At 47.1% G+C, this 7,500-nt stretch overlaps 23 non-coding genes and 2 pseudogenes across 23 annotated transcripts in view; all 25 read right to left on the reverse strand.

The window, feature by feature from the left end:
* Window positions 1–77: 77 nt before the first annotated feature.
* On the reverse strand, window positions 78–196 carry LOC146226974 (5S ribosomal RNA). The gene has a single exon (XR_014748667.1). It is a non-coding gene; the product is annotated as a 5S ribosomal RNA (ribosomal RNA).
* A 174-nt stretch (window positions 197–370) lies between these two features.
* LOC146226975 (5S ribosomal RNA) lies at window positions 371–489 on the reverse strand. The gene has a single exon (XR_014749498.1). It is a non-coding gene; the product is annotated as a 5S ribosomal RNA (ribosomal RNA).
* Window positions 490–745: 256 nt separating this feature from the next.
* Window positions 746–864, reverse strand: LOC146226976 (5S ribosomal RNA). Its single transcript, XR_014748668.1, has one exon. It is a non-coding gene; the product is annotated as a 5S ribosomal RNA (ribosomal RNA).
* A 216-nt stretch (window positions 865–1,080) lies between these two features.
* Window positions 1,081–1,199, reverse strand: LOC146226977 (5S ribosomal RNA). Its single transcript, XR_014749041.1, has one exon. It is a non-coding gene; the product is annotated as a 5S ribosomal RNA (ribosomal RNA).
* A 172-nt stretch (window positions 1,200–1,371) lies between these two features.
* LOC146226978 (5S ribosomal RNA) lies at window positions 1,372–1,490 on the reverse strand. The gene has a single exon (XR_014748669.1). It is a non-coding gene; the product is annotated as a 5S ribosomal RNA (ribosomal RNA).
* Window positions 1,491–1,664: 174 nt separating this feature from the next.
* LOC146226979 (5S ribosomal RNA) lies at window positions 1,665–1,783 on the reverse strand. The gene has a single exon (XR_014749499.1). It is a non-coding gene; the product is annotated as a 5S ribosomal RNA (ribosomal RNA).
* Window positions 1,784–2,039: 256 nt separating this feature from the next.
* LOC146226980 (5S ribosomal RNA) lies at window positions 2,040–2,158 on the reverse strand. Its single transcript, XR_014748670.1, has one exon. It is a non-coding gene; the product is annotated as a 5S ribosomal RNA (ribosomal RNA).
* A 202-nt stretch (window positions 2,159–2,360) lies between these two features.
* LOC146226981 (5S ribosomal RNA) lies at window positions 2,361–2,479 on the reverse strand. Its single transcript, XR_014749052.1, has one exon. It is a non-coding gene; the product is annotated as a 5S ribosomal RNA (ribosomal RNA).
* A 172-nt stretch (window positions 2,480–2,651) lies between these two features.
* Window positions 2,652–2,770, reverse strand: LOC146226982 (5S ribosomal RNA). Its single transcript, XR_014748671.1, has one exon. It is a non-coding gene; the product is annotated as a 5S ribosomal RNA (ribosomal RNA).
* A 172-nt stretch (window positions 2,771–2,942) lies between these two features.
* LOC146226983 (5S ribosomal RNA) lies at window positions 2,943–3,061 on the reverse strand. Its single transcript, XR_014748672.1, has one exon. It is a non-coding gene; the product is annotated as a 5S ribosomal RNA (ribosomal RNA).
* A 172-nt stretch (window positions 3,062–3,233) lies between these two features.
* On the reverse strand, window positions 3,234–3,352 carry LOC146226984 (5S ribosomal RNA). Its single transcript, XR_014749063.1, has one exon. It is a non-coding gene; the product is annotated as a 5S ribosomal RNA (ribosomal RNA).
* A 172-nt stretch (window positions 3,353–3,524) lies between these two features.
* LOC146226985 (5S ribosomal RNA) lies at window positions 3,525–3,643 on the reverse strand. Its single transcript, XR_014748673.1, has one exon. It is a non-coding gene; the product is annotated as a 5S ribosomal RNA (ribosomal RNA).
* A 172-nt stretch (window positions 3,644–3,815) lies between these two features.
* On the reverse strand, window positions 3,816–3,934 carry LOC146226986 (5S ribosomal RNA). The gene has a single exon (XR_014749074.1). It is a non-coding gene; the product is annotated as a 5S ribosomal RNA (ribosomal RNA).
* Window positions 3,935–4,104: 170 nt separating this feature from the next.
* Window positions 4,105–4,223, reverse strand: LOC146226987 (5S ribosomal RNA). The gene has a single exon (XR_014749657.1). It is a non-coding gene; the product is annotated as a 5S ribosomal RNA (ribosomal RNA).
* Window positions 4,224–4,395: 172 nt separating this feature from the next.
* Window positions 4,396–4,514, reverse strand: LOC146226988 (5S ribosomal RNA). The gene has a single exon (XR_014748675.1). It is a non-coding gene; the product is annotated as a 5S ribosomal RNA (ribosomal RNA).
* A 176-nt stretch (window positions 4,515–4,690) lies between these two features.
* On the reverse strand, window positions 4,691–4,799 carry LOC146226989 (5S ribosomal RNA; annotated as a pseudogene).
* A 174-nt stretch (window positions 4,800–4,973) lies between these two features.
* LOC146226990 (5S ribosomal RNA) lies at window positions 4,974–5,092 on the reverse strand. Its single transcript, XR_014749086.1, has one exon. It is a non-coding gene; the product is annotated as a 5S ribosomal RNA (ribosomal RNA).
* Window positions 5,093–5,264: 172 nt separating this feature from the next.
* LOC146226991 (5S ribosomal RNA) lies at window positions 5,265–5,383 on the reverse strand (annotated as a pseudogene).
* A 188-nt stretch (window positions 5,384–5,571) lies between these two features.
* Window positions 5,572–5,690, reverse strand: LOC146226992 (5S ribosomal RNA). The gene has a single exon (XR_014749500.1). It is a non-coding gene; the product is annotated as a 5S ribosomal RNA (ribosomal RNA).
* A 232-nt stretch (window positions 5,691–5,922) lies between these two features.
* Window positions 5,923–6,041, reverse strand: LOC146226993 (5S ribosomal RNA). The gene has a single exon (XR_014748676.1). It is a non-coding gene; the product is annotated as a 5S ribosomal RNA (ribosomal RNA).
* A 212-nt stretch (window positions 6,042–6,253) lies between these two features.
* Window positions 6,254–6,372, reverse strand: LOC146226994 (5S ribosomal RNA). The gene has a single exon (XR_014749097.1). It is a non-coding gene; the product is annotated as a 5S ribosomal RNA (ribosomal RNA).
* A 172-nt stretch (window positions 6,373–6,544) lies between these two features.
* LOC146226995 (5S ribosomal RNA) lies at window positions 6,545–6,663 on the reverse strand. The gene has a single exon (XR_014748677.1). It is a non-coding gene; the product is annotated as a 5S ribosomal RNA (ribosomal RNA).
* Window positions 6,664–6,835: 172 nt separating this feature from the next.
* On the reverse strand, window positions 6,836–6,954 carry LOC146226996 (5S ribosomal RNA). The gene has a single exon (XR_014749108.1). It is a non-coding gene; the product is annotated as a 5S ribosomal RNA (ribosomal RNA).
* Window positions 6,955–7,126: 172 nt separating this feature from the next.
* LOC146226997 (5S ribosomal RNA) lies at window positions 7,127–7,245 on the reverse strand. The gene has a single exon (XR_014748678.1). It is a non-coding gene; the product is annotated as a 5S ribosomal RNA (ribosomal RNA).
* A 172-nt stretch (window positions 7,246–7,417) lies between these two features.
* LOC146226998 (5S ribosomal RNA) overlaps window positions 7,418–7,500 on the reverse strand; it is a 119-nt gene continuing 36 nt past the window's right edge. The window contains exon 1 of the ribosomal RNA XR_014749119.1: window positions 7,418–7,500. This exon is cut by the window's right edge and continues 36 nt beyond it. This is a non-coding gene — a ribosomal RNA (5S ribosomal RNA).

A 7,500-nucleotide genomic window follows, 5' to 3' on the forward strand; every position in this document is an offset into this window, starting at 1 on the left:
AACACCTTCCAGCCCCTTTGATGAAGGACTACTTGTGCATATTGCAAGATTTCAGTTTCTAAGTGAATGAGCAAAAGAGCATACAGCACCTGGTATTCCCAGGCGGTCTCCCATCCAAGTACTAACCAGGCCCGACCCTGCTTAGCTTCCGAGATCAGACGAGATCGGGCGTTGCCAGGCTGGTATGGCCGTACGAAATAAGTTGACAACCATAGGCTACTTATCCATATACAGATTTAGCAATTGACAATGCAAGGTGGTCTCTCTCTCTCTCTCTCTCGTGTCAAAATGAAAACAGCTTCCAGCCCCTTTCATGAAGGACTACTTGTGCATATTGCAAGATTTCAGTTTCTAAGTGAATGAGCAAAAGAGCATACAGCACCTGGTATTCCCAGGCGGTCTCCCATCCAAGTACTAACCAGGCCCGACCCTGCTTAGCTTCCGAGATCAGACGAGATCGGGCGTTGCCAGGCAGGTATGGCCGTACAAAATAAGTTGACAACCATAGGCTACTTATCCATATACAGATTTAGCAATTGACAATGCAAGGTGGTCTCTCTCTCTCTCTCTCTCTCTCTCTCTCTCTCTCTCTCTCTCTCTCTCTCTCTCTCTCTCTCTCTCTCTCTCTCTCTCTCTCTCTCTCTCTCTCTCTCTCGTGTCAAAATGAAAACAGCTTCCAGCCCCTTTCATGAAGGACTACTTGTGCATATTGCAAGATTTCAGTTTCTAAGTGAATGAGCAAAAGAGCATACAGCACCTGGTATTCCCAGGCGGTCTCCCATCCAAGTACTAACCAGGCCCGACCCTGCTTAGCTTCCGAGATCAGACGAGATCGGGCGTTGCCAGGCTGGTATGGCCGTACGAAATAAGTTGACAACCATAGGCTACTTATCCATATACAGATTTGGCAATTGACAATGCAAGGTGGTCTCTCTCTCTCTCTCTCTCTCTCTCTCTCTCTCTCTCTCTCTCTCTCTCTCTCTCTCTCTCGTGTCAAAATGAAAACAGCTTCCAGCCCCTTTCATGAAGGACTACTTGTGCATATTGCAAGATTTCAGTTTCTAAGTGAATGAGCAAAAGAGCATACAGCACCTGGTATTCCCAGGCGGTCTCCCATCCAAGTACTAACCAGGCCCAACCCTGCTTAGCTTCCGAGATCAGACGAGATCGGGCGTTGCCAGGCTGGTATGGCCGTACGAAATAAGTTGACAACCATAGGCTACTTATCCATATACAGATTTGGCAATTGACAATGCAAGGTGGTCTCTCTCTCTCTCTCTCGTGTCAAAATGAAAACACCTTCCAGCCCCTTTGATGAAGGACTACTTGTGCATATTGCAAGATTTCAGTTTCTAAGTGAATGAGCAAAAGAGCATACAGCACCTGGTATTCCCAGGCGGTCTCCCATCCAAGTACTAACCAGGCCCGACCCTGCTTAGCTTCCGAGATCAGACGAGATCGGGCGTTGCCAGGCTGGTATGGCCGTACGAAATAAGTTGACAACCATAGGCTACTTATCCATATACAGATTTAGCAATTGACAATGCAAGGTGGTCTCTCTCTCTCTCTCTCTCGTGTCAAAATGAAAACAGCTTCCAGCCCCTTTCATGAAGGACTACTTGTGCATATTGCAAGATTTCAGTTTCTAAGTGAATGAGCAAAAGAGCATACAGCACCTGGTATTCCCAGGCGGTCTCCCATCCAAGTACTAACCAGGCCCGACCCTGCTTAGCTTCCGAGATCAGACGAGATCGGGCGTTGCCAGGCAGGTATGGCCGTACAAAATAAGTTGACAACCATAGGCTACTTATCCATATACAGATTTAGCAATTGACAATGCAAGGTGGTCTCTCTCTCTCTCTCTCTCTCTCTCTCTCTCTCTCTCTCTCTCTCTCTCTCTCTCTCTCTCTCTCTCTCTCTCTCTCTCTCTCTCTCTCTCTCTCTCTCTCGTGTCAAAATGAAAACAGCTTCCAGCCCCTTTCATGAAGGACTACTTGTGCATATTGCAAGATTTCAGTTTCTAAGTGAATGAGCAAAAGAGCATACAGCACCTGGTATTCCCAGGCGGTCTCCCATCCAAGTACTAACCAGGCCCGACCCTGCTTAGCTTCCGAGATCAGACGAGATCGGGCGTTGCCAGGCTGGTATGGCCGTACGAAATAAGTTGACAACCATAGGCTACTTATCCATATACAGATTTGGCAATTGACAATGCAAGGTGGTCTCTCTCTCTCTCTCTCTCTCTCTCTCTCTCTCTCTCTCTCTCTCTCGTGTCAAAATGAAAACAGCTTCCAGCCCCTTTCATGAAGGACTACTTGTGCATATTGCAAGATTTCAGTTTCTAAGTGAATGAGCAAAAGAGCATACAGCACCTGGTATTCCCAGGCGGTCTCCCATCCAAGTACTAACCAGGCCCAACCCTGCTTAGCTTCCGAGATCAGACGAGATCGGGCGTTGCCAGGCTGGTATGGCCGTACGAAATAAGTTGACAACCATAGGCTACTTATCCATATACAGATTTAGCAATTGACAATGCAAGGTGGTCTCTCTCTCTCTCTCTCGTGTCAAAATGAAAACAGCTTCCAGCCCCTTTCATGAAGGACTACTTGTGCATATTGCAAGATTTCAGTTTCTAAGTGAATGAGCAAAAGAGCATACAGCACCTGGTATTCCCAGGCGGTCTCCCATCCAAGTACTAACCAGGCCCGACCCTGCTTAGCTTCCGAGATCAGACGAGATCGGGCGTTGCCAGGCTGGTATGGCCGTACGAAATAAGTTGACAACCATAGGCTACTTATCCATATACAGATTTAGCAATTGACAATGCAAGGTGGTCTCTCTCTCTCTCTCTCGTGTCAAAATGAAAACAGCTTCCAGCCCCTTTCATGAAGGACTACTTGTGCATATTGCAAGATTTCAGTTTCTAAGTGAATGAGCAAAAGAGCATACAGCACCTGGTATTCCCAGGCGGTCTCCCATCCAAGTACTAACCAGGCCCGACCCTGCTTAGCTTCCGAGATCAGACGAGATCGGGCGTTGCCAGGCTGGTATGGCCGTACGAAATAAGTTGACAACCATAGGCTACTTATCCATATACAGATTTAGCAATTGACAATGCAAGGTGGTCTCTCTCTCTCTCTCTCGTGTCAAAATGAAAACAGCTTCCAGCCCCTTTCATGAAGGACTACTTGTGCATATTGCAAGATTTCAGTTTCTAAGTGAATGAGCAAAAGAGCATACAGCACCTGGTATTCCCAGGCGGTCTCCCATCCAAGTACTAACCAGGCCCAACCCTGCTTAGCTTCCGAGATCAGACGAGATCGGGCGTTGCCAGGCTGGTATGGCCGTACGAAATAAGTTGACAACCATAGGCTACTTATCCATATACAGATTTAGCAATTGACAATGCAAGGTGGTCTCTCTCTCTCTCTCTCGTGTCAAAATGAAAACAGCTTCCAGCCCCTTTCATGAAGGACTACTTGTGCATATTGCAAGATTTCAGTTTCTAAGTGAATGAGCAATAGAGCATACAGCACCTGGTATTCCCAGGCGGTCTCCCATCCAAGTACTAACCAGGCCCGACCCTGCTTAGCTTCCGAGATCAGACGAGATCGGGCGTTGCCAGGCTGGTATGGCCGTACGAAATAAGTTGACAACCATAGGCTACTTATCCATATACAGATTTAGCAATTGACAATGCAAGGTGGTCTCTCTCTCTCTCTCTCGTGTCAAAATGAAAACAGCTTCCAGCCCCTTTCATGAAGGACTACTTGTGCATATTGCAAGATTTCAGTTTCTAAGTGAATGAGCAAAAGAGCATACAGCACCTGGTATTCCCAGGCGGTCTCCCATCCAAGTACTAACCAGGCCCAACCCTGCTTAGCTTCCGAGATCAGACGAGATCGGGCGTTGCCAGGCTGGTATGGCCGTACGAAATAAGTTGACAACCATAGGCTACTTATCCATATACAGATTTAGCAATTGACAATGCAAGGTGGTCTCTCTCTCTCTCTCGTGTCAAAATGAAAACAGCTTCCAGCCCCTTTCATGAAGGACTACTTGTGCATATTGCAAGATTTCAGTTTCTAAGTGAATGAGCAAAAGAGCATACAGCACCTGGTATTCCCAGGCGGTCTCCCATCCAAGTACTAACCAGGCCCGACCCTGCTTAGCTTCCGAGATCAGACGAGATCAGGCGTTGCCAGGCTGGTATGGCCGTACGAAATAAGTTGACAACCATAGGCTACTTATCCATATACAGATTTAGCAATTGACAATGCAAGGTGGTCTCTCTCTCTCTCTCTCGTGTCAAAATGAAAACAGCTTCCAGCCGCTTTCATGAAGGACTACTTGTGCATATTGCAAGATTTCAGTTTCTAAGTGAATGAGCAAAAGAGCATACAGCACCTGGTATTCCCAGGCGGTCTCCCATCCAAGTACTAACCAGGCCCGACCCTGCTTAGCTTCCGAGATCAGACGAGATCGGGCGTTGCCAGGCTGGTATGGCCGTACGAAATAAGTTGACAACCATAGGCTACTTATCCATATACAGATTTAGCAATTGACAATGCAAGGTGGTCTCTCTCTCTCTCTCTCTCTCGTGTCAAAATGAAAACAGCTTCCAGCCCCTTTCATGAAGGACTACTTGTGCATATTGCAAGATTTCAGTTTCTAAGTGAATGAGCAAAACAGCATACAGCACCTGGTATTCCCAGGCGGTCTCCCATCCAAGTACTAACCAGGCCCGACCCTGCTTAGCTTCCGAGATCAGGCGTTGCCAGGCTGGTATGGCCGTACGAAATAAGTTGACAACCATAGGCTACTTATCCATATACAGATTTAGCAATTGACAATGCAAGGTTGTCTCTCTCTCTCTCTCTCTCGTGTCAAAATGAAAACAGCTTCCAGCCCCTTTCATGAAGGACTACTTGTGCATATTGCAAGATTTCAGTTTCTAAGTGAATGAGCAAAAGAGCATACAGCACCTGGTATTCCCAGGCGGTCTCCCATCCAAGTACTAACCAGGCCCAACCCTGCTTAGCTTCCGAGATCAGACGAGATCGGGCGTTGCCAGGCTGGTATGGCCGTACGAAATAAGTTGACAACCATAGGCTACTTATCCATATACAGATTTAGCAATTGACAATGCAAGGTAGTCTCTCTCTCTCTCTCTCGTGTCAAAATGAAAACAGCTTCCAGCCCCTTTCATGAAGGACTACTTGTGCATATTGCAAGATTTCAGTTTCTAAGTGCATGAGCAAAAGAGCATACAGCACCTGGTATTCCCAGGCGGTCTCCCATCCAAGTAGTAACCAGGCCCGACCCTGCTTAGCTTCCGAGATCAGACGAGATCGGGCGTTGCCAGGCTGGTATGGCCGTACAAAATAAGTTGACAACCATAGGCTACTTATCCATATACAGATTTAGCAATTGACAATGCAAGGTGGTCTCTCTCTCTCTCTCTCTCTCTCTCTCTCTCTCGTGTCAAAATGAAAACAGCTTCCAGCCCCTTTCATGAAGGACTACTTGTGCATATTGCAAGATTTCAGTTTCTAAGTGAATGAGCAAAAGAGCATACAGCACCTGGTGTTCCCAGGCGGTCTCCCATCCAAGTACTAACCAGGCCCGACCCTGCTTAGCTTCCGAGATCAGACGAGATCGGGCGTTGCCAGGCAGGTATGGCCGTACAAAATAAGTTGACAACCATAGGCTACTTATCCATATACAGATTTAGCAATTGACAATGCAAGGTGGTCTCTCTCTCTCTCTCTCTCTCTCTCTCTCTCTCTCTCTCTCTCTCTCTCTCTCTCTCTCTCTCTCTCTCTCTCTCTCGTGTCAAAATGAAAACAGCTTCCAGCCCCTTTCATGAAGGACTACTTGTGCATATTGCAAGATTTCAGTTTCTAAGTGAATGAGCAAAAGAGCATACAGCACCTGGTATTCCCAGGCGGTCTCCCATCCAAGTACTAACCAGGCCCGACCCTGCTTAGCTTCCGAGATCAGACGAGATCGGGCGTTGCCAGGCTGGTATGGCCGTACGAAATAAGTTGACAACCATAGGCTACTTATCCATATACAGATTTGGCAATTGACAATGCAAGGTGGTCTCTCTCTCTCTCTCTCTCTCTCTCTCTCTCTCTCTCTCTCTCTCTCTCTCTCTCTCGTGTCAAAATGAAAACAGCTTCCAGCCCCTTTCATGAAGGACTACTTGTGCATATTGCAAGATTTCAGTTTCTAAGTGAATGAGCAAAAGAGCATACAGCACCTGGTATTCCCAGGCGGTCTCCCATCCAAGTACTAACCAGGCCCAACCCTGCTTAGCTTCCGAGATCAGACGAGATCGGGCGTTGCCAGGCTGGTATGGCCGTACGAAATAAGTTGACAACCATAGGCTACTTATCCATATACAGATTTAGCAATTGACAATGCAAGGTGGTCTCTCTCTCTCTCTCTCGTGTCAAAATGAAAACAGCTTCCAGCCCCTTTCATGAAGGACTACTTGTGCATATTGCAAGATTTCAGTTTCTAAGTGAATGAGCAAAAGAGCATACAGCACCTGGTATTCCCAGGCGGTCTCCCATCCAAGTACTAACCAGGCCCGACCCTGCTTAGCTTCCGAGATCAGACGAGATCGGGCGTTGCCAGGCTGGTATGGCCGTACGAAATAAGTTGACAACCATAGGCTACTTATCCATATACAGATTTAGCAATTGACAATGCAAGGTGGTCTCTCTCTCTCTCTCTCGTGTCAAAATGAAAACAGCTTCCAGCCCCTTTCATGAAGGACTACTTGTGCATATTGCAAGATTTCAGTTTCTAAGTGAATGAGCAAAAGAGCATACAGCACCTGGTATTCCCAGGCGGTCTCCCATCCAAGTACTAACCAGGCCCAACCCTGCTTAGCTTCCGAGATCAGACGAGATCGGGCGTTGCCAGGCTGGTATGGCCGTACGAAATAAGTTGACAACCATAGGCTACTTATCCATATACAGATTTAGCAATTGACAATGCAAGGTGGTCTCTCTCTCTCTCTCTCGTGTCAAAATGAAAACAGCTTCCAGCCCCTTTCATGAAGGACTACTTGTGCATATTGCAAGATTTCAGTTTCTAAGTGAATGAGCAAAAGAGCATACAGCACCTGGTATTCCCAGGCGGTCTCCCATCCAAGTACTAACCAGGCCCGACCCTGCTTAGCTTCCGAGATCAGACGAGATCGGGCGTTGCCAGGCTGGTATGGCCGTACGAAATAAGTTGACAACCATAGGCTACTTATCCATATACAGATTTAGCAATTGACAATGCAAGGTGGTCTCTCTCTCTCTCTCTCGTGTCAAAATGAAAACAGCTTCCAGCCCCTTTCATGAAGGACTACTTGTGCATATTGCAAGATTTCAGTTTCTAAGTGAATGAGCAAAAGAGCATACAGCACCTGGTATTCCCAGGCGGTCTCCCATCCAAGTACTAACCAGGCCCAACCCTGCTTAGCTTCCGAGATCAGAC

Source organism: Hypomesus nipponensis, chromosome 25 (genome assembly GCF_054491055.1).
Source record: "Hypomesus nipponensis isolate SF chromosome 25, ASM5449105v1, whole genome shotgun sequence".
Classification (NCBI taxonomy): domain Eukaryota; kingdom Metazoa; phylum Chordata; class Actinopteri; order Osmeriformes; family Osmeridae; genus Hypomesus; species Hypomesus nipponensis.